General features: G+C 40.9%; 1 protein-coding gene across 5 annotated transcripts in view; it reads left to right on the forward strand.

Moving 5' to 3' along the window:
• Positions 1–6,957: 6,957 nt before the first annotated feature.
• The window catches only part of AFAP1 (actin filament associated protein 1), a 116,100-nt gene continuing 98,212 nt past the window's right edge, over positions 6,958–24,845 (forward strand). For 4 of the 5 annotated variants that reach the window (XM_032686419.1, XM_032686421.1, XM_032686422.1 and 1 more), the window contains exon 1: positions 6,958–7,028. The gene's annotated coding sequence lies outside the window, so the exon portion shown is untranslated. Of the gene's footprint in view, positions 7,029–7,876; positions 7,944–24,845 lie in introns of those variants that run through there. The other variant, XM_032686420.1, reaches the window with a different exon arrangement.

Below are 24,845 nucleotides of genomic sequence, written 5' to 3' on the forward strand. Positions count from 1 at the left end.
ATCTACATTATGCTGAAGCCTTGCTTGACCCAACCTCACTATTTCAAGGGGTTTTTTTCCTCCCAAGTGGACATGATTTTGAACTCTGACATGAGTCATTATTATTTCTTGCACTATTACCATAAATTTTTTATTATTAACTGATAATTAAGAAGGTACCATGATTGATAGCAAATTAAACAATTGAGGTTGTTAATGGTCTGTCTGAATTTGCTTTCAGCTCTCTGACCTGGAATAATTCACTTGAGGAACAAGGTTAAAACTCTTCATGTCACTTGACAGTTTTGCTAGTCAGACTTTAAAAAAAAAATCTCTCAAGGATATGGAGTATAGATACTTTGAGCTCCCCATTTTTTCCCAACTTTGTACTAGATATTTTTCATTTCCCAGTTAGTTTTTGATAGATTGAAGTGCCTGGAGGACTTTATGAGTCACTCTATAAGCATCAAATTCTTCAAATTGCATTTCTTTGTCTTAATAATTTTTTTCAGTATAATAACTGGTTATTTTTATAGTGCAATAAAAATAACATAATAATCAAAGACTACTGAAATAATTTACTCCATTTTAAATGGCATAGAAGAGAATATAAATACAGAATAGAAGCTGAAATGTATATTTTCTTTGAGTAGGGGCTAAAATTACAGGGTTCTACAGAAGAATGCTCTCCTGTTGTCATCTGTGGGAGGATGCTACTGCTCTAGGTTATTGTGAGGTGCTCAATTTCAAGGCAGACGCCTTCTTCCCGGGTCTGTAAATGTTTTTGATAATATTCTATAAAAATATAAATATTAGATTATGTGCTTTTACATTTCCTGTAACTTTGTACCTCTGAAATATGCTTACTTTTAAATAAGTATAATTTGGACCTTCACCACTAATTTAGGCCTTCAACAATCACTGGATGGCTAAAATTAGGATTGTTACATTAATATCAATTTGGCAACCCTGCAATTATTCTGAAATTGTAAGTATTTATGAAAATTTTATTGACCCCTAACTTGCTTACTAAAAAATGGTGAAACATCTACTGTAAAAAATTCAGTAAGAATTAAAGAGGCTGATACTTGCAAACCAAAACTTACTCCATATCATCAGACCTTGATTTCCAACACTGCACAGAGGCTAAGCATTAAAGTAGCAGGTGCCCAACCATAGGCAAGGTCTTTTTCTTTCAAATCCTTCTAATTTGTAGGCTTAAGTGGAAAAAATGGAAAGGGTTTTTAGAGTCAAAAAAGTTTAGCTTTGTAATTTTTAACAGTATTGTTAAAAGCAAAAGTGGCCAAGCTTTCTGGAAGGATTAACAAAGTTGCTTATGTAAAAAAAGAAACATATCACAGTGAGTCAACTCCACAGTAAATAATGTGTAAATAAGGAGTGACTTAAATCAGCTTTTCCAGTGCTTAAAAAAGCGTTCTCCTAGGAAAAAAAGGACAAAGTAATGGTGGTGTAAAACAACAGAGTGGGTTTATCTGAATAGCTGAGATTTCAACAGAATTACACGGGCGTTATTTTGGCAGATTATAAATTTAACAACTGGCCCTTCCTTGATCGTGATGAAAAAGGTGAAGGAAGGTATGGAATTTCATACCTTGTTGAATAATGCGGTTGGGAAAAGAGGCAGGAAGGGATGAGATTCCATTTTTGGCCCAGTCTTGCTTGAATTCAAAGAAAGCAGGGTCAAGGAGGCAAGATTTACAGCAAGTCTTTGCTCAGTGTGTGCAACTTTAATATAAAAATAAAATCATGGGAATAGGAATTTTTTTTCAAGTTTGTACTACCCAAAGGCAGAACTACTTTTCAATGATTCTAAGGGTTTAATATGCATTTAATAAAAGGATGTTAGCACAATATTTTGAAAATGTCAGTCACTAAATGCTAATCCCACTGAAATCACTGGCAATTGTACCTGCACCAGAGCGTAAAGGTCAAGTTATATAGAATTTCTTCCAAAACTGAAATCAGGAGGAATTGTTTGCTTACGTTTAGCTCAAACAGAAGAATATAAGTAGAAAGTAACCATTTTGCTGCACATCAGGGTTCTCTAAAATGTATGTTATGCTTTTGTATGTATTCCCTCCTTTGCCCTGATTCAAAATCAGTCAGCAGTGGAATTTAAGATCTCTGTGAAGAGAGTTGCAAATCGTTTTTGTTACACAGGTGAAGGCCTACCTGTGTGGAGAGTAAGGAGAGGACCGTGCCTTATATAAAAGCTGTATAATCACTCTTCTTGAAGTTTCTATAATACACACTTTTATCTAAAATATAATTACTTTTTCCCCCAGTGAACCTGGAAATTATGTGGGACCCAAGAAAAAATAACTCATTGAAAAGATACTTAAACAAGACATTCTTTAAGAAAAAAAAATCATAAAGATGCTGAGTATTGCAGTCTTAATAACAATAGATTCTACCATAACAAGATCATAGTATATGATAAGAAAGGAAGAAGACCCCATTTTTATCAAGAGCTTTTTTCTGTTTTTAAAATACACTCATTCCTAGTTTGTAAACGCCAGGAATGTCTGAGACAACTCTAGAAACACTGATGTTTTCCTTACTGAAAAATTACAGTTTCAAAGTAACAGAAGAATATTTTTGTTCTAAAAAGCCATCACTTGCCTTCTGTTTTTGAAATTCTGCCATCAGTATGTTTTACTGAAGAGAGTGGCAATTGCTGTAATGTCACTCCATCTCTTGACAGCCCAGATTGCACAGTATTTTTGCCTGCTTTTCACCATTCCCTGAGACCATCCATTCCCCCATGCCAACATGATGTGAAGGCAGGAGATGGGACACGTCAGGAGGCACCTGCAGCAAGGCTTGCTCCAAGGAGCCTTCATCTCCCCTGTATAACACACCAGTGTCTTCTGCACGGGGCAGTGTCTGGTCTCACAAGAAATCAATGTTTTGCCAGTTGTAGCCTTTTTGTGTCTGCTCAGCCCTCCCTTCCAAAAAAAAAAAAAATTACCAGTTCAAATAGGCAGATTGTTTTGACAGCCTTTCTGGTACTAAATGACAAGAACATACAGGCTCTTTCTTACAGCTATGATTTCACTTTAAGGCACTGAAAAAACCCCACATATTCTTGTACAGGCATCTTGAAAGGTCTTACTGGAAAGTATTGAGCAGACTTTCAGAGGATACCAATCATCACTTGCAGCATCCAATAGCTTTTCTTACACTTGTTTTCTCAACACGATGTTGCTGAGGTTTTGGAGCCTCTTAAACTAGTGAGTTGCCTGGTTATGGGTCCATTGAAGTGGAATTGAGTGTATCTTTAAAAATTGACCCATACTTCTAAATGTCTAAAATACTGTTTTCCTGCCTTTTTACATTACTTAAGTGAGCCAAATCTAAATTGCTTGGAGTACCTTACAAAACATAAATCACAACAAATGGTTAGAGATTTTTTTCTCATGCCTGTGTTTCTCAGATTTCATCCAATGTTGATTTTCCAAGGGAAAAAAAAAAACTTAAAATATGCATAAATAACTCTTTTAAGCACATCGTAAAGATAATAAATATAGCCTGTCATTGTCATGACTTTTCTGCGTTAACACAGAAGGGATTATCTGATGGTTAAAGTCCTAGTCTTGTAAACAACTATATTTGGATGCCTTGCTGCTGAGACTACTTGATTATTTTCTTTTTCTTTGCTCTGATTATTTTCTTTTTTTTGTGATAACCAATGCTAAGAAGATTACAGGAAGATAAGGGATCCTTGTGACTAGGCTTTACCAAGTCCTACCTAGAGCTTGTGAAGACTATTTCTGCAGTAATGGAGTTACCCTTGATAGAGGGGAACTGTATGGTGAATTAATGAGAATAAAGACAGTGTCTGAACACTGCATGGATGTTTGGTCTTAAAGCTAAAGGGTGCTTTTTCAAGCTGGAGGACACATAGTTCAAGTAGGGATGTTAATACAGATTTGCTTTCTGCTCCTTTGTGTTAAAAGATGATTAGTTTAAGAAGTTTATTGGGTGCAAAGTATGACATACATTTACTGTGGACCACAGATTTCCTATTAATGATATGACTTCAGTTTCCATGCAAGAACTCCTTAGGAATCACTTGACTTATTGTGATGATATTATGTTCTAGGTGAGTTATATGCTGTTCTTTTGAATGCTGTGAAATAGAATTTTTATTTAACTAGTGTCATTAAAGACTCATGGGAAAGAAATTCACTGAATCACTAAGTATTCAGTGAATACACTAAGGTGTATTTTGCAGCTGAAGTAGCTTATGGAATGCACATGGCCAAAATCAGAAATGGGGGAGGAGAGAGGGGAGGAACCGGGAGGAATGTCAATTTAAAATGTAGCATTGTGGAACCTAGGAATTCAAATAAGAAAAAAGTTCTTTTGAGCCCTTCAGCTTTAGAGAGAGTTTGTCTTCAAGAGGAACTGCTTGTGCTGATGATTGTCTCCATGACAGATGGCCTGTTATTTAGTTCTTATGGTGTTAGCACCACAAGACAAGAAGTCCTTACCAATCTCTCCAACAGCCTAAGAACAAACCCCTAGTTATCTCACTTTCACATCTGGCATAGGGCATAAAGTGCTTATTTTCTTGCCAGTCTTGTGATGACTATCTCTCATCTTTGTTTCTTTGCTGATCAGCTTACTAACATCTTCAAGATATTTGTGTGGAAGAAATACTCTGCAGTGTTGCTAGAACCAAGCACCCTCCTTACAGACCACAGCAGTGCATGTGTTAGGGCAGGCAAAGGCTGAAGTGTTACTGTATGTGATGTGTGCATTAAAATTAAAAAAATACCCAAACAGAGGCGGTAAAGCCAGCACATCCTGGAAGTGCTCACTGCAAGCATACTAATCAGTGGTACTGTGCATGGATTACACTGCATGTGCCACAGCAGCCAAGGGCTGTGCTTTTACAGCAGAGTTTTGGATTATTCTTCCTAGTGATCATATTTTACAGGTCACGATAACAACTTAAGTGGCTCAAATACAGCAATAGCTGCAAGCAATTGAACTGTGGAGAAGAGGAGCTATGGTTTAATTTTTTCATGACTGACTAAACCCTTTAATATTGCCTGAAAAATCACTACTTCTAAGTACTTCAACCCCCTCCTGCCAGCTCCCAACAAGCAGAATGAAAAAAGGCAGGTAGGAGCAGGCTGCTGCTGTAAGAAGAGCTCATCCAGTAGGCAAGTCCTTCCCTGCCCATACCCAAAGGCATACAAGAAAAGAGAACAGCTGAAAGTGAGATTTTTGGCTAAATAATTTGTGCTGAAAAGGTTGGGCTGTGAATTCAGCTCTCCTGTTTTAGGCTACAGAGACCTCATGCATCCTAAGTGGCCACACAGTGTAAATGCTGACTAAATAGAATTTTCCCTGGTTGAACCTGTTACTTTGGTATCACCCTGTTGGAATGATTAAGGGTAATGAAACAGTACAGAAGAGCACATTAAACCTGGCCAGAACAAACCAAATTTTATTCACCAAAATTAAAGATGCTTAATGAGTGGCATCCTCTAAGATGTACAACAGCATGAGGACACAGCTGCGTTGGGCAGGGCACGTCTCCAGGATGAAGGACCACTGCCTCCCTAAGATCTTGCTCTATGGTGAACCTGCCACTGGCTGCCGCAAGAGAGGAGCCCCAAAGAAAAGATACAAGGACTCCCTGAAACAACATCTCAGCCTTGGCCATATTGATCACCATAACTGGTCTACTCTGGCCTCAAATAGGGAGGCCTGGAGACACACCATCTATAACGCAGCTGTCTCCTTTGAGAACACACACAGGATCACTCTCGAGGAGAAAAGACAACACAGAAAGAATCGTGCCTTGCAGAATATACAACCTAAGGAGTCTTTCTGCTGTGCCTTTTGCAATCGGACATGTCTATCTCATATTGGCCTTATTAGCCACCTGCATGCTTGTAACAAATGTGGATAGAGCCTTCCCAAATCTTCGTTCGTGAAGCCTGGCCATGATGACAACAGCATGAGGTACAAGCTTGTACAGAATGATGAACTTGCATCTAGAATGTTCCCCAAATATTTCTCACAAGAGAACATTTGTGCATCTAACTGTTAAGAGCTGAAGTAAAAGGAAAGATGCTCTGACACCCAAGTGGACTAAAAAAAAAGAAATATTGTTTCCTTAACTAAAGTTTTTCCCTTAGTGACATTATTCTGTGACCTCAGTTTTCCAATTTCTCTATGGACAGGGAGGAAAATACATACGTGAACTTGTCAAAGTTAGAACATGTATACCAAGGTTTCCCATATGGAAGCTTGCCCTTGGTCAATGGGCAGTTCTGTTACAAACTGAACCCTGCTTTAAGCTCTTAGACAATACTTTTAATCAATACAGATTTTAGTCTCACCTTGCACTCTTGATTTAAATCTGGCTTGTATCAAGCTAAAGTAAGATGATGTTAAACCCATTTTACACCATTTTAACAAAAGGGCTTAAAATTTAGATAAATGCCGACACGCTGAGTATGTTCCAAATCCACACTTTGGATTGCTCATTGCCGGAGGGACAGCATCTCCCGGACAAGAACGGGAACGGCATGGGCTGCACTGAGGCTCCAGCTGTGATATCGCAGTATGTCAGCATTTACTCGGGAAACAAGTCTCCGTCCTCCAAGGAGGCTTTACTCAGGGGCAGGAAGCTGAGGTCTGATCTGCCTCGCAGGGAGCAGCATTTTGGCTCACCTGCCCCTGCCGGGGAAAGAGGGAAGCTGCGCCCCCGGGGGCTGCTGCGCACACCTGCCCCATCCTGCCCTACACCCGGGGGCTGGCACACCCCGACCCCTCCCGGGGGATGCTGCGAGGGCCCCCCCGCCTTTGTTCCGCTCGCTCCGCCTCGACCCTGTCCCCTCCCCGCGGGGCGGGGACCCGCGGGCCGGGGGCGGTGGGACCGGGCGGGCCGGCGGCTCCTCCCGCCCGTGCCCGTCCCCTCCCGGCGCGGCGCTGGCTGCGCTCCGCGGCGCTGGAGCTGCGCGGAGCCGCTTTGTGCCGCCACCCGCGGCAGGACGGCGCGAAAGGTACGAGGGCTCCTGTCCCGCTCGCCCCCCTCCCGCTCCGGGGCAGCATCCCTGCCGAGCTCCGCGGGCGGGGAGGGAAGAGAGGAGGGAAAAAAAGAGAGGGAGGGGAAGGGCTGGGTTCAGAAATGGGTCTCTTTCAGCCTCGGCTCCGCTGCTGCTCCAGGCAGCCCCGTGCTAGGAAACCTGTGGGCTTACTGGAAAAAAAAAGCCTAAAAAAAAAGTCAGCCTCGCTGGTTTTCTTGGCCGGGAGCAGCACATGGAAAAAACTGGGAGGGAGCCCGGGCATCGGGCGGCGGCGGCTCCCCCCGGCAGCGCGCGCGGGGCGGCCCCTGCCCGGGCTTTGAAAGAGCAGAAATCTGGAACGAAGCCCTCTGTCCGCCATCCCGAAACTTGCATGCCCTTCCTGGGAAAGGCACCAGCCAGGCAGCCGCGCTGCTGTTTTGTACCGCTGCGAGCTTCCTTGTTGTCTGCCTTTTGGGGTGGGCAGAGGTGGTCTGTCTGCAGGCTTGGCCATTTGATCCCGTTTCATCATAGCCGAGAGATTGCATCATGTTACAGTCCTGGAGTCAGTCAGGGCAAAGGCGAACAGAACCATCCTTCCAGATCCATCCCATTGGCTTCCCGGGCCGACCCCCTCCTTGATTTCCTGTTGAACGGAGGTTCGAGCTGAGGAGCTGCCTGCCATTGGCAGCTGGGGGGGACCGGTCACAGCGACGTGGTTCGATTTCTTCCACTGAGAGGTTTTTTTGGAAACTCAACTTTGTCGGTTCTACGCCCGTTGTGTTTTGTGTGTGGGGGTTAGAGGAAGCTTGCCGGAGGTTTAGGCGGTAGGAAAATAATGGGCGGCAACAGAGGCAGATAAACGGCCAAAAGCAGGCGTCGCTTTATAACCTGAAAGCTCTGGAGTGGCAGGAGGTGAGTGGATTTAGGCAGGCATCTCTCGGAAACCCACACATTCACCTGCCCTCAAGGGCAGCGCTGCTGAGTGAATGCATACTCTGAAAGGCAAGACAAGGCAGATGTCAGGGGCAGAGAAGTATTTATCTTATCTCCCCTCTGGATCTTATATGATCTATTTGATGCCAACACTTGATGTGCCTGTGCCTATTCCGTTTATCATATGACTGAACTTTGCAGCTGAGATCCAACTATAAGATGATAAATCTCAAAGCCAGAAAGATCCAATTAAACAATGTACTGCAGTCCAGGACTTCCTAAGACGACCAGTTCTGCTGTTCTTTGTGCAGTTCTTTGTTCCATGGGGAAGAAAATGTCACGGCACAGCTTGGTTCAGTTCTCAGAGGTATCCATAACAAGTAATGATTATGCCATAGCTAGTGTCCTGTCCTTGCAGGTGCTCTGCTGCTGTTTACTCCAAGTGTTACAAGAACTATTCTTTTCTTTCATGAAAATAACAGTATTATGAAGCTTTTTTTTGTCTGCCTCTCTGAGAATGGTCGCTGCAAGGGCACAAGGGAACAGCTTGGCAGCCAGATGGATCCATCCATCAGTGCTCTTCTGTATGGGCACTTGGTGCCCTTCAGTCATCCCTTATGCCTCCTGGTGGTTTCCATGGGAAGAACAGAACAATTACTTTCTCCTTTTGAACAATTTTTCCTTTTGGAACTAGGGTGGAAGAAGAGCAAATCCTGCATTAGAGCCAGAGGGAGAGCGTCATGTCTTTCTGGGGCTATTGGGCACCAGATAGGTTTAAGAAGAATTTGAAGTGGATTCAGAAAAGAAACGTCTTTTCTCTCTGAGTCAGGATAGCCAGTGATTGCAGTGGCAAGCCTGAAAACAGAACAATGAGCAGATACTCAACTGCCTTTGGTGATAGATCACACTGTTAGGTGCTTCCCAGGAAATTTGTCAGCAGAAGTCAGTGTTAGTGGTGCTCCTGAGTCTCAGGTGGATTTTGGGATTTGGAAGATCTCTGAGGTTGAAACTACAGTATTTCTTGAAGCAGTAGTAACAAGGAGGGGGTAAAATGCAGCACTTCAATAGATCAGCCACTCACACGATTTTCAAATGTTACTATCTTGGTGTAGGTTTTCATTTTCATCTCCTGAAGCTCCGAGTTGAAGGGATACTGTCAGAGACACAAAACCCAAAATCAAATACTGAAGTCTCAGTGGGGACAGACTGTATTTGATATACATATGACTAACTGTGCTATTCCTTTCAGTGATGCAAAGACAACCTGCTGTAAGCTCAGATCAGGAATTGTCTAGCCCTGCTGCTTGCTGCCGACTTCCTTGAGACATCGCCTCAGGACAAAGAGCCAGCGGTTCAGGGCTGGTTGATGCAATCTGGAGTCCACCGATTTAATTTCCATCCATTTTCAAAAGTTTTGTGTCTGATAGGTCCTTCAATGGGAGTGTGGTATCCAGGAGCCTGCCTGGTTAACTGCTTTGTTGAAAGCTGTGCTCTTTGTTTGGCGAGGAGGGGGTGAGGAGGAGGAGGAAGAGATGTACTTAATATTCATTTGCAAGACATCTCTTGCTGAAGAAGGAGGGTGGGATGCAAGGACTTGTGGTTACAAACTCCTGTACAGTTTAGTTCACTCTATTATGGTTTTTAGTCACAGTAAATCCTAGTATGGCAATTTTTCAAAAAAATTATGCATCCCTTCCAGTTGCACAGTTCAGCTGGTTTTGGATGTGAGTGACACCTGGCTATTGATATGACTCGGACTTCCCTGATTCATATAGGGTTTCATCTGGCACAGGAACTGTCTGTCTGATCTGGGCAGGTGACTGAGTTACACACTCAGTAGATATTATTCCAGGTTAATATACTCCTAATGTAAAATGTTCTTAGGCTCACAGTTGAACTGTACAGTCAAACCCAACAAAAATAGTAGAAAGATGTAAGTCAGCCAAAGGACTGCAGTTACTGTGGGCTCTGAACTTTCAGTGAAGGACTGAAAAAGCCAAGGCTTGAATGTACTGCTACATCTATAAAGGTTATTTTCCTACTAGGATGCATCCTAAGCTGACCTTAGATCAATTTAAGTTTTTAATACCATATCTTTTGGGGGACTGTGTGCATAAAGCCATACGGAGAACAGTCTGTCAACACAGTATGAGCAGGTAGGAAAACACATAGCTGCAATTGCAGGGGAGTGACCCTGAGCGTGGTATGCAGGGGTTACACCAGCATGACTGTCTCACTGCACCTACCCATCTCTGTATACGTAAAGGTCCTGCATTTGTGTGGCATATGGATCAGCACTGTGAAATACTATGTGTATATATATAGGCTGTAAAATACTGTCTTTGCTATTATATGTTACACTGCTCTTGCTCGACTAGGAGATCTTTAAGGTCCTGTCCAACCCAAACCATTTATGATTCTATGATACTCTGATTAAAAGTTAACTCTTGACTCTCTAGGTTGTGAAAGACATGCTGATGGGAGTAATGATAATGAATAGTATTGCAGGAACATAATTTGGGTCTGTGCAGAGCATAGCAGATAAGAAATTAATCTTTTGGAACATAATCCCTATTTTCCAGAGATAAGGCAAGAAATTAAATACCGAATGGCAGAAAACTAGTTTTCTGCCATCAGTTACCCCTCTACCACCTTAGCAGAAAGTCAGTTGTGACATGTGGTGCACAGTAAAGTTTGATTGCTAAAGGTGCTGAGCACCCTTAACACAGCAATGTCCAAATGAGCTGATGGTGATTACCTCTCTTAGAGTATTCTTTGGAGAATACACTAGGCTGTGAAAAGGATGAATGTGTATCTGTTGTATATTTTACCAGTGTTCATCAGGAAATGTAGGAAAGAGGCTCCTAAGAGGACTTTATCTGGTCAGTTTGATTTTGTATAGTTACTGCTCTTTGCACGTAGTGATATTTTAAAAATTGATGGTGCATGTTTGCCAGTAAAATAACCAAACTGCATAGGACTGTCTTCTCTAAATATCTTACCCTAACTTTTTTTTCTTTTTCAGTTTAGGAATTATTCCTTCCATGGTGACACAGTGGTGGGATTTTTTTACTGTCTTGGGGATTTCTGCTGCCAGCATCTCTCTGCCATCATGTATTTCTGAACTGAGTGATAAAGACTGTCTTTCTCTAAGACAGATGTTGTTAATGGCCTTACTGTGCCAAAATCTTTATGAGTACAAAATGCTGAATAAAAATATTTCCATCCATTAATAGTGAGTGCCAGAAAAGAGTACACAAGTGGTTTCAAATTTAATCTGTAATGTAGCTGATGTCTCAAAGATAAGAGCCTTTTACCCCCAAGAAATACAATACTTTGTGTATGTGAGGTAATTGCAATGAGTTTCACTGAATATATATTATTCATTAGGGAACTGTCATTATATCATGTTTGTGAATTCCCTGAAGTCTCTTATCACTCTCCTCATCACCTCTCAACATTTATGGAAAAGAGGATTTTTGTGTTCTACTTGACTGACTGATGCTCTGACTTGCTGGCATGCTTGCCTGGTTCATTTAAAATGGATGGACTTTGGGAAAGGAGCTTAATTCATGTATTCGTGCTTTTAGAGATAGCAGTCCTTCATAGGGAATATGTAGTGGTATGTTATCTCAGTTTTGCAGAAAAGCAAATGGTAAAAGCTCTTTCATATGCTGCTTTCATGCTAAACTACTCTGCACTGTCTTCAAAGTATAAAGGCTCAATATTTGGCCAGTTGCTGTGGTTGGATTTTTTTTTTCTTTTTTTGGTCCATTAAAGTATGTTTAAGTATCTCTTTGAAACTTATCTGGTCTCTCATCGGTTACACATGCTTATGGCATTCCTGTTCGAAATGGGAAGAGAGGAGAAGGCAAGGTAAGGAGGGAATTTCCCTGCTAATTAGCAATTAGTGGATCCAGATTTTGTTTTCCTGTACCATTTTTTACCAGGAGCAGCTGCAAAGAGAGAATTACACTGTGACCTTCACAGCACTTCCTAGTGCCGTCATCAATCAGATCTGGCAGGAGCTTTATCGCATCTATCAGTGTGGCTCATAAGCCACATGCTGTCTAGTCTAGAGGGAAAAACAAACAAACAATGGGAGCTACTGTAGAATTTGTTTAAAATAAAACAACCAGGAGTGAGCTTTCCCCATATGTACCAGCTTTGTAGGCGGATTTCTATTTTTACCATTTGCTGTTGGGCTGATTAATAAAATATGATGATTGTAAAGCAGTGGAAGAGCCTTCCACTACAACGCAATGGCATTGGCAAATCATTCATAAACTATTGCAGCTTCGGTCTTTGTCAGGCAATGGTCTTCAGTCCCATTCTAAGCCTCAGCATTGTTTTTACTAAGGGATTGATGCAGTTAGATTAATTTAGGTGTTTTCTGCACCTGTAAATGTTGGGGAATAAATAAGTGTCTTCAAACTTCTCTGATTCTTACATGAAATAATGTAGCTTCCTCAGATCAAGTGGTTTGCTATTTTTTTGTGGGAACACGTGCCTTTGCAGGCTAGTCTAGGTCTCTTTCAGAGGCCAAGGTCAGCTGCTCAGCTGCAATATCTCCCTTTTCAGCATGCAAAACATTATTAACACTTTGTGTTTGTTTGTTTTCTGTTTGGTTGGTTGGTTTTCCCTACTGACCTTGTTCTGTTTTTGGAGTTTAACTAAAATTTAAAACATTTTGTGTTCTTGGATTTTTTCATTTTTACACTAAATTCACCGCCATTTTCAGATTCCTTTTCTCTCCTTTTCTTGCCAGCTGCAATAGATAAAACTTTCTTGCCTTCCTTTCCAGGGCTCAGTACAGTGACAGGTTGACAGGTTGTCACTTGGTGCCTGACTTCCTTGCAGGCAAAGTCCTTGCTGACAGGTAGATGAGAGAGCAAGAAGCAACGGGAACAGGCAGAATTGCTAGTGTGTAGTTCTGCCTTCACAGGCATATGCTTGTGTGTATATGTGATATATACAAATATATATGTAGATGTAAATAGATAAAGAGCGTGTATATGTATAGATGGTATATGTTAGAGCTGCCCTTGTCATGCAGGTTTTCTGAGAAAAATGGCTAATTGCTCATAAATAAGTATGTTTACTGCTGTACTTTCAAGTGAAAGATTGAAGCTTCAAACTGGTAATGTGGATGGCCAACAGCAGGGTATGATCTGTAAATTTTGTTGTTTTTAACCAGCCAATTCTTGGCAGAAAGCATCTTGGTACTAGATTTGGGGAAGGAAGTTTGAAATGCCATATGAAATGAACAACAGCAGGTGCAAGGAAAATGCTCATAAAATGCGAAGTACATTTAGCAAAAGGTTATCTACTCTGTCAGGAAAAAAAAAGGCACGTGAACTGGCTAGTGGGTTATGGAAATAATGACTTTTGCGGTTTTCCTCTGCATGTGCTGCGTCAGTTTGACAGGTTTTATAGCCCCAGCTGCTGAACTGGCACTAGGCAGGGCACTGGCTGCAAACCTGAGGGAGAAGGAGCCTGCCCAAAATTATGCTGCCTGTTGTCTGTCTTCAAAGGCTAGAGCTATCCCTGAGGATTTTGGCAGCCAAGGGGAAGGTTTTGACAGTTAGACATCCTTAGGTGGTTTTAGATGGTGCTGTCAGATGCTGTGTGCCAGTGGTGCTCATCCTCACTGATGAGCTTGCATCAGAACTCTGGGTCCCTGCTCAGCACCTCTGCCCATGCAGGGGATAGATGGTGCCAGGAGGGGCTGAAACTCTGGACCAGGAGTTCCAGCAGCCAAGCACCACGGCTGCACTTGGTAGAGAGGTTTTAAGAGGCCAAAGCCATAAGTGGTCTTGTTCCCACATCAACATCAGGAGGAGAGGGAAAGCTGCCAGCAGGAGCTGGTCTGAGGAGCTGAGTCCTGTGTCATCATTTGGGGGCTCCTGCTTCAGTAGCTGGCTGCCTGCTGCTGGTCAGACCAAACATAAAAACATCGTTTCAGCCCTGCAAGCAAATAATAAAGTGGCAGAGGGTTGAAAATAGGAGGGATAATGTAAAAGGCAAAGTGATGACTTCAGGAGCAAGGCTGCCGAGTGTCACCAGGGCAGCAGTGGCTGGGAGCTGAGGTGCAGAGGGGCCACTTCTGATGCTGTTCTGCTGCTACATCTTAGCATAGGTCAAACAGAAAGAAATTGCCCTTATGCAGAGTGGGATTTATTCTTGTAAGCCAGTCCATGCTGGGGAATAGAGCGAAATACTTACTGGATGTTGTCACTGGCTGTAAGAGATACAGGCTGAAGAAAATAAATACCTGAACATGTTAGAAGCTCAGTGATTTTCAGCTCTGTTAACACACAACATAATCAAAAGAAATACCCTTTGGAAAATGGAAATATTTGCTTCTTGGAGTGGGGATAAAGTATTCAGGCTGAGCAGCTTCTGTGAATATACAGAACTCTTCTCCTTGCCTGATCCCTGTGTCTGCACCATGTGTTTGCCATTAGGAGCATGAAAAGCTGCGAGTCTCCTTAGAGGGGGGATGATGCATGTGTGGTGGGTCCTTCAGGACAAACCAGGAGAGCTGAAAGGAGAGAAGAGGCTAGGTCAGGCCACAGCATTTTGTTTTGAGCTTAACAGGAATGAAACCCACCCCGAAGAGTCTTGGGGAAAATTCTGGATGTGGGCCAGGATGAATAATGCTGATTGCGGATGGGTGGGACTGCACCTGGTTACAAAAACAATCGTATTTCCAAGGTTAGTTATTTCTTCTGAAAAAGGGGATGTTTAACAAGTAAGGTTTCATTTAAAAGGGGAAAAAAAATTAGTTGAAGACCTTAAAAAAACAAACCCAAATCAAAAAACCTTAAAGTCTCTCACTTTGGAAATTAATGAAAACAAGCCCCAAAACATGCAGACAGCTGAAAGCACACACCAAAAAACTCAGATAAACAAAACAAGTGTCCTCTGGGGAAAGGAAGAGTTGTTCTCTCTCTGGGAAAGTTTGTCTGTTCCTGTGTCTGTAAACTTTTCGTCTTCTCTGGGACTTGCTGTCCTTGGTTTGCCTTTTTCAGCTTTTTGGTCTTCTTTTCCTGGAGCTCAGAAAAGTCTTTATGTGAGCACTAGACTTTAAGTAAATGAATGATGAGTGTTGTACCTCAGGGATTGGTACTGGGACCGGTCTTTGTTAGCGACAGGGACAGTGGGATTGACTGCACTCTAAGCAAGTTTGATGGTGACACCAAGCTGTGGTGGAGTGGTTGACGTGCTGGAGGGAAGGAATGCCATCCAGAGGGACTCAGACAGACTGGACAGGTAGCCCTGTATGAATCTCAAGAAGTTCAACAAGGTTATTAGCAGCCTTCTAGTACATAATGATCTTATTTGACATCAGTGAGATTAGTGCTTGGGGTTGCATACACTTTTGTGCTGGTCTGCTGACTGTGAGTTCTCATGGACAGGAGGTGTGCAAGTGTACTGACCCCATATCAACTATTCTGGCCCCAAAAGCATCCCACTCACTGACTTCCACATGGTTGCAGCTTGGAGCCATCAAGACACCTTCCCCCTTGTGACAACCGCATCCTGAGCATTATTCCAGAGCTGATCTGGATCAAACTGTATCCAACAAACCCCAAAAATGCAACAGTTAATTTTAGTCTAATGCAAGTTCCAATTAGTCTCCTGGTCACTACTGTTCCCGTCTGACTGTCTGCAATGACTGAGCCTCACAGTCTCTCAACACTCCAATTTCCTTCACATCCCTTTGGATCTTCTCCTTTGTTGTTGTTTATAAAACACTGAGTCTAGATTTTGCATATGTGGAAAATCTTGCTGAGAGCTGTCCCCTCTTTGACCTCATCTTCTCCACTTCTCTCATTTTTGTGTTCTCTTGCTTATAGTCTAGCTATGTAACTTTTAAAAGTGATTTGAGTGTAAAAAAATAAGCTGTAATGAAGGCTTCCTGTAAACAGTAGCTCTCTCTACAACCCAAGGACGATTAGAGATACATGTAGAAGGCCCATACGACTGTCTGCCCTAAAGAAACAACTAAAATACTGATTAAATTACATGGAAAGCAAAACTTGTCTTGAAGAGGTATGGTGTTTGGGGATTTCTAGACTTCTTCAACCCTTTTAAAATCCTTCATTTTTTTCTTCCTACCACAGTAATATCTTTTTAAGCATTATGGGACTAGCTTTGCTGTACTTGGACTTGGGGATTCCTGTCTGGTTTATGGTCAGCACAGCTGCAGGCTCCAACATATAAGTGCAAACTCAGATTGCCCTGAAGTTTATTGTACTTTATGAGAGCAAAGGGTGAAATCCGTCTTTGAGACTTGGGGTCATTTGGGCTAAGTTTCCTGACATACCAGCTCTTACAAAAAAACAGCTGTTCTGGTTTTTTCTGCCAGCTTTAAAGAAAAACAACCAAATAAAGAAAAAATACTCTGCCAAATAGGGATCAAACCTTAGCTTGGTTTGAGTGTGCTTTAAGTAGTCTCAGTCTTTGCATTTACACTAGTTAAGTTCTTGTTTCTCTTCAGGGAGGTAACTTGGAAGCAGTATTTATGAACGAGTCCAGCCCTTTCCCTGCATGTTGCTGTAGGGAAGGGCTGCTTCCTACTGAGGTCTAAGTGCTTCCCTTTGTGAGATGGGATCTGAAAAAACCCACAGCAAGACCTAAATGTAAATAGGATGAAAGTAAAGATATATGAAATGAAGATATGCAGCTTTCCAAGGTGTGATTGTGGAGTTGTTCTTGGCCGGGAGACATCCTCTGGATGGTCCAGTCAACTGGCTGAGCCAGGAGCAGAGTTGCCCAGAGACAACATAGCAGCAATGTACCCATGCTCAAGCTGAAGTTTGAATTATGAACATACAGCTAAAGAAGCGTGTGGTCTTCTAGCAAGTCATCATCAGTGACTTGCAGAGCACTTGGTACCTTAGAGCAGCTTTTTACATGTTAATAACTCATAAAAAGTTAATGATTTCATGATATGGGACGGAGAGTAGGAATTGGAAATGGCAGATACTCAGGGTGCAAAGGGAAGAAGAGAACTGACAGGCTGCCTGAACGCTTGAAATAAATGTGTAATATAGTTGTAAGGATTTTGGTACACTGGTCACCTCTCTAATCAGCCCTGCTAGTGCCTCAGCACTCCCAAGGAAAGAAAGAAGCATGTAAGAATCCTATAACATCTTCACCATTTATTGCTATTGTCACCCCTGCTTTATAAGCTTTTGTCTTAACTCCTGCAGCTCTAGTGAGTTTAGGAACACTCCTAAGCTCTGGGAAGAACAAGTTTTTATCAGCTCTACCTGGGAAAAAATTTTTGACATAAAGCTGGGTGTTGCATCCATAAGCTGCTTGTCACACCATATTTGAACTGCAGTTTGCAGGGACTAGCTCACCTGCCCCTTCTGCCGTGCAGTCTGTGGAGCAAACATCTCACCTGCTGTTTTTACAGCCCTGTACTCCTTACGTGAGTGGCGTCACTCAATACTGTACTATTTGCTATTAAAAGTACAGACTGTACCCTTCTCCCAGTGAGCCAGTGGAGAAGAGCTGTGCAAATTTTCTCTCTCACTGACGTAGGACATGCTGAAACCCTCCACACCTATGTCAGTTTTCTTTGATTGCATTCTCTAGGGTCAGCTATAAGATGGTCATGACCATCCTGGATCAGGTCACTTCATTACAGTTGTCTTCCAAAATAATCCTTCCCCTGTTCAGTTCAGCTGCATCCAGTGCAATGAAGCAACAAAAAGTATGTGTATGATTCCAGAGGGTTCTTATCAGCTCTAGGAGGGGTGGAATGAAGCATGACTCTGTGTGTACCACAGCACTTCACAGGGTTGTTTTGTTATGGTCAATATTAAAGAGCGTTTTTACATAGTTCAGAAAGGTACAAAATAATATTGAGCAACTGTACCTTGTGGTGAGAGTCTACCAGGGTATAACTGCATGATAGCAAAGGGCATGACAAAAAGGTTTTTCCTTGGATTGGAGAAATCATTATTAGTGGCATAATTCTCCAAAATTGTTGGACATCATCTGATGTTAGCCTACCTAGGAAAATACCGAATTCCTTTTGGTGTTGTTTCTTTATTGAAGCGAGAATTTCTTTCTGGTGAGATTTTTAGAAGGAGGAAACTCCACATTCACCAGTGAAAGTTGCCCAAAGCAGAAGGGGAAAATGTAATTTCAAACTGTTAAAAACAGAATTATAAAAGCCACCTGAAAAAAATAAATGTATAGTAGTTGCTGATTTCACATGTAAAGTGCATTTTCCTATGGAATTACAGTTTATACTGTAGTAAACCCAAATACAGCTTTAAATAATTTTATTCTTTTTTTTAAGTTGGCATTATAACCGAGTGGTGCCTCCTCCTTCCTGTGCTTAAGAAATAGCATCCATGCCTGCAATAATTCTTTCTCTGCCTTTAGGCAAGTGCATTTTTGTCATTGACTAATAACAGAAAGATCAGGGACTTGGGACCCTAATAATAGGACTGCTGGGAAATCACAGAACGCCAGCAGAAAGCCCTTTGAGCAAGAATTTTCATTGTCTGCTGCCATTATCTTGTTTTATATTTGGCTTTTCTGGTGGCTTGTGACTAGTAGTGAAGATTGCTAGACTGTGGGCTTTTCAGAATCCTGTTATTTCCCTTTCTTTATCTGATCTCACCATGGAATTATATCGCTGAATTCAAATTCTGACAGTGGTAGACAGTGTGTCCTGGATGATTAAAAGCTCTGTCAGCATAAAGTTGCATGTTTTGTAATGTAAAGATTAGAGGGCTACATCCCGTCTGCTCCACGTGTGAGGGCTAAGAAATGGCATTATCAAGCTAGTGAAACAGCTGTGAAATGGGTTAATATGGGTAGTTTTCTATTGCCCTAGCTTCTTTGTCTTCCCAGAGGTTTTTTTTCTGCCTTCTTCATATATGCACCGATTTTCAGAATTTTTTTCTTACAAAGTAAGAACTGTGTATTCTGTATAAATAATGTGTCACCAGTCTTTTGCTCTACAGTTATTATAGGATTTTTACTAAGATGCTTGTTAGGTCAGATTGCTGTCAGTTTCCAGATTTCAAATAGTAACTTCTAAAGGGAAAATTTAGTGGTATATTGATTGAGACTGATGGCTGCTTTTCCAAGTGATCATCAACAGCATCTAGTCATACAGGGCCCTTAGTAACATGGGATGACCTCAATCTGGCTGCAGAGTCCAAAGATGACAGTATATCTCCTGGACTTGCAAAACATCAAACTGGTTTGTCTGCACGCATCACTTGTAAATATCCTACTCCAGAACAACCAACCATATTAATTATTGTTTATGCTTATGTTTGTTCTTAAGCAAAAGCCTGCCCCACACTATAGATCCTTTGGATTTGGCATACATTCATGTCTGAATGGTGCCATATCCTCTATATATGATTGTTTGCCATCCTTTTTTTTTTTTTTTTTGCCTTACCTTACTCTGTATTTGATTGAGTACCTGCATCTGTTGTTAATTTTCATGTGTGAAGAGTTTATGATAGGGTCAGTATCCCAACAAATTGCTTTAGAAGGAAGACAAATGGTGAGCACGTTTCCCCGTTGTAAGAAATGAGGCAGAGGTGCTCCATCATGGAGATTTTCAGTCCCTCAATATAGAGTCTTGCCAATGGGAATTTTTTTTTGGGTCTGCTTTCTTATCAAAAGACCATGTGTAGAAATTATGTAGGGGATTTCATTTCAGATTGCTTTCAATCACTTTCCTTCAAAGATAGAATGCAACTTGACATGTGCAACCAAAGGCAATGTGAAGCAGAGGGCAAGCAACTTGGACATTGACTAAAGAGGAGAATGATTGCAAATAGTAATAAGATTTGTGAAATAAATGTGTTGATTCTTATCTACACCGGGTGTAGAAGAGCAGTAGTGGGATGCAGAGGGGTAGTAATGGGGTATATTGAGTGCATTATTCAGTGTATTTTGGGGGCTGAAACTAAATTGGCGTGACTAAACTGATGTTGGTAAGTTAGCAAGAGTGAAGATACTGAGTGCAAACCCGGCTTATCTGTGGGACTTGAGGGAATAGGTGTTGCTCTTTGTTAAAACCATTTTTATTATGTTTGTGATTGCCTGTCACATTTGCTGTTCTTGATAGATGGGCAACAGCTAGGAGCCAAAAGTGCTTTCTTTCCCTCCTCCCTTTTCTTAGGACAGTGGGATGAAATCTTTCACTTATACGTCAAATCTGTTATGTTTTTCTCACCACAGTTTTGAGGCTGGGAGAAAAAGACTGTGATGAGTCTGTGACAGGAGGAAGCCAAAGTTAAAGTGAAATGGGAATGTATTTTTATGAAGTAATGTTACATTTACTAATCTTGAAGATAAGCATTTCGAAATGTGCTTCCTAACTGAGGATGAACAATTTGTTTTAATCTATTCACATCTAAATTAGGACTCAACTATTGGTACTTGCAAGCCACTAAAAAAAAGCACTCGCTCAGACCATCTGTTGAAAAAATGGGAATATGAAGCTAAGAGTCATCATCTTTTCATAAGTCCTGCCTGTCCCTGGTGCATGTAACAGCAATCTCATGTGAATGCTGAATGAGTCTGAAACCGAGGAGGCTCTATGTGAGCTCTGCTGTGGCTCTCAGTGGTGCCAGTTAATGGGCCCTTCAGTAAATGTAAGTCTGGATATTTCTCTTGCTCCTATTCTCAGCAAATCTGGTTAAGCACAGGTAAAAGATGACATAAAAATGATGAATAATAATAGCACTATTGAATATATGTGTGAATATAACATACCACTAAACAACTTTCTAACTATATTTAAATATCTTACTGTAATAAGGAAGCTCTTTTTCACTTTCCTTTTAGTGAATATGGGATCAGATTTCCGAATGAAAGGCATATGAAAGCTGATAGGCACTTAGGGTGAGATGCATCCTGCCTGACTCAAGCCACACATTGGAGAGCAGGTCTTACAGCTGACCTTCTTGCCTGTAGACCTCCTTTACAATCAGGGGATAGAAATTGGCTACTCTAGGATGTAATTAATCTGATCTGTTCTAGAGGTCTATTTTAGGAAGCCTGAATTTCTCCATAAAGTGTGCATTGAGCCTAGGGCAGCTAGCTGAGATACAGATGACTGCATTGTAAGCATTGGCATTTCGTCAGAGGAATGTCACCGCTGAAGCTCAAAAGGCCTGCCTCAGCTTTCAACCCTATAAAGTGAGTAATTCTTCTGCATTAAAGGAATTTATTCAGGAGGCTTAAAACAAGATGATCATTCTTTGCATTTGCATATGTAAGTGTGCTCCTAATTTTAGGTTTACTTGGTGCTTACAAAAAGGTCTGTCACAACATCTTTGCGTGGCTACTTCAGGGCTTTGATGGCTCATGGGACTCAGTGAAAACATCTTTGAAAAGAGCCTGGAAATGCTGGAATGATGACAGATTCTTAGTAAATGAGGTTTATGATATAAAATTCTAAGCAGTGTATTTCTGGGTATTGCTGTATAATTTTAGTTCTCTGCTTTATGAGTGATTTGACATATTGGTCTCAGATGATTTGCATACCAAATTTGAGTTCACTCAGCTGTGAGATTTTTATTTAGCCTGCTGTTCTTAGTGTCTAACTAATTAAGATGTCTTGCATTTGGGTGACTGAGATTCTTAATCTTAAATAAAAAATAATTAGTTTTATTACCACTTTAAAATTTAAAAACAAACAAAAAAATATAATCAAATCACAGAAAACATGTTCTGAAGACAGGAAAAGTGAAAAGGAACTGATTATGTAGTGGCTTGGGAGCCATCACATGGGAAACTACAGCTAGAATTTGGGAAAATTTTGTTCCTTGTGTCCTTGAAAAGGTGCAAATGAGAGATTGTAGTTTCTGGGAAGCTGGAGTATCTGGGTTTAACCAATACTTTACTAATCCATTTAAAGATGAGTCCTACGTCTGAGCAATGTCAGGGATTTGTGACTTGGACAGAAAGTCCAGGGAGAACCCGTGACTTGGATTTATTACCAAAACCTGATTCTTTTATAAGTATGCTTCAGATTGGGCAGGAAGTATAGCTATAGATAATTGAGAAACATGCCTTTCTTTAACAGAAATCCATATATGAAATATTGTGTTATAAGGTGATCTCCTTAAAGGTTTTTTTTTTTAACAAAACTCACATTTGTTTTAGTTTTTATTATATACTATATTACATATTAAATACATTATATATTATATATATTTATCATTCTTAGGTAGTCTAATAGAGCAATAATTTCCATGGAATATAGAGGAGATTTAAATAGAGATAGCTGGAAACTGTAAACCTGCAACAGCACTCAAATGACTCCAGTGGGAAATGAACACCTATAAAAATAGGGTTATACCCATGAGATGCAATCAAGCAAAGTTCTTTGCACATGTGTATGTTTGCATTGAAACCAGTGGGAAAGTTCAGAAGCTTAACTATCTATTAATAGGCCAAAAGTTCCAATGAAACTGCAGACCTCTGAAGATGCAGAGCGCCCTGTAAAGCTCCTTCGTTCACCCCTAAGGCAGACAGTGTACATAACCCATGTTCTCTATTTCTTTGGCTCTTGACATTTGTTTACTGGTATCAGCCTTTGTCTGACTTCTTGTTGCTGTTTAAGTCTTAAAAATAGTTCAAAGACTTAAAAATAGCTTAAGCTGTTTTTATAAGGAATGTAGTTCTTCATCACTTCTTCAGGCTGAATAATTGCTGTCTGGCTACATCTTGCTTGTATTACCTGTTGTAGGTGACCTCCCAGACAGATTCAATACTGTTTGAAACGTGATGATTATTCCTGTATTGTTTCACCTAAATAGTTTTTGTTGAAAGAAAGAGATAAGTTAAATATTATTAAAAGCTGGAGAGGGTAGAGCATTTTTTAGAAAGTGCTGTTCATAAACACATCACATTCACTCGAGTGCAGAGCACCACGTGGTTGCTGTTTAATTTAGGCAAGCCTGCATTTACGTGTTCTTTACAAGGGCTTCTGATATGCTGAGCAGCTGGAGTTTATGAATACATTTCTGTGTGTAGTCTCTTGCGTTAACACTGCTGCACGCATCTATACTGTGTTACATATATCTGTAGGTAGGCAGCTAAAAATACAATGTGTGTAACCCATTGCCAGGGAATTCTGAGAGCCTTCAGAAGAAATATCTTCTTATCTCGCTTCAGATACACTTCCATTTTCTTATATACTGGAAACACCAAAACTTTCAGTCTTTCCACACGCCATTCTTAAAGGATATGAGTTCTTTCTGTTTGTCTCACTGTTGGTGTTTATTGGTTTTTTTGTTGTTAGTGGTGTGTTTTTTGGTTTGTTTGGGGTTTTACTGTTTTTTGTTTTTTTTTTTTCATTTACTGCTTTCATTTTCCTTGCTGCTCATGAATTTCAATACCTTGCCAGAAGTTATTTTTAAAATTGGTCACTCCTCTTGGTTGTTACATATCAGCACAAATCAAAATACTTGTCAACTATTTTTCCCATAAATAACTTTATTAAATTAATCTTAGTGTAAGAATATGTATGCATTTTCTGTTATTACTGCTGCTTCTGTAAGGGTTGAATAATATGGTTGAATCATACTTGTAGGAAAAAAAGAGTGTAGTATTAACTATATTGTATTCAATTTCACCTGGAGAACAATGTCCTGAGGGTTAAAACACATCAAAAAATTAAATAAGTCCCCTTGAAATCTAAGATGTGAATAACCATGCATTCCTTCATTACAACATTTGCTTATCCAGTTGCAGTCTCATCTGTTTAATTGTCAAGTAGAAGCACAGAGTAAAAAGATAAAAAGTAAAGGGTACTTATGGTAGCCCACTGGTTCATTATTTTTGTAAAAAATGTAATCTCTACTGATATTGTATTTATTGACCTTATATTTTCAGAAGGGAAATTTCAGATGGGAAAATATATAATGTCTCTAATGTAATACTACAGGACTATTTAATTCTCCCAGAAACATTCAGAATGAACTTTCCTACTCTTTACATGGTTGCTTTGTAGTCTTTAAAAGCACAATGCTGCATTGTTATCAGAGCAGATAATGCTTTCCACAGAGATGCAGGATAACACCCCTGCTAGGAATGCACGGCCCTAGGGAGGAGAAAGCTAAATGTGAGCCTACTTGCAGCTATTGCTTTCATTTGAAAATAATTATAACGTTTAGGCTCTTGGTGACATTGCCTCTGGTAATTTCAGCAGTTTGGAGTGTATTAAGTATGTTTCACATATAATACACAGAAGTATTTTGCATATGTGTTTAATAAATACCATTTTTTCCTTCAGGTGTTTTGTTACAATATGTTCTGTGCAGCCCCAAGTTTCTCTGTATGATTCATGCGTGCTCCAAAAAGCTCAGTACACTGCATATTAAAAACAACCTTATTTTTGCTCCCACATAGCTGCTGAGTCCTTCAGATAAACAAGGAAACCCCACAGGAATAGGGGCTATTCTCTGAGGAGCTCTGAGGAGCTGCAGCCTTCCTGCCATACCCTGAGTGCCTGACCCAGGACACAGAGATGTTTTCTCCCACCACTTTCCTCCTGGTAGCTGTCATACTTCCCCCCACAGCAACATGAGGATAGTCATGTATGTGCATGTATATTTGTGTGGAGATATATGCACATCTATAGGACTAGACCATGTGCAGAGGTTCCTTCCAGTGTTAACCATTGTGTGACATCTGCAGCAGAGACTGTTGTTTCACAATAGCTTTAAATCTAAATGTAGGCTTCTACCACAAGAGATGATCCAACTCATCCTCCCTTCCTTGTGCCTGCCCTGCATGGGCACCGACAGAAGCTCTCACAGGCACATGCTGAGCTGTCTCCATGCCCTCCTCTGGCTCACCCGTGGTCCAGAAATG

Source organism: Chiroxiphia lanceolata, chromosome 4 (genome assembly GCF_009829145.1).
Source record: "Chiroxiphia lanceolata isolate bChiLan1 chromosome 4, bChiLan1.pri, whole genome shotgun sequence".
NCBI classification, from domain to species: domain Eukaryota; kingdom Metazoa; phylum Chordata; class Aves; order Passeriformes; family Pipridae; genus Chiroxiphia; species Chiroxiphia lanceolata.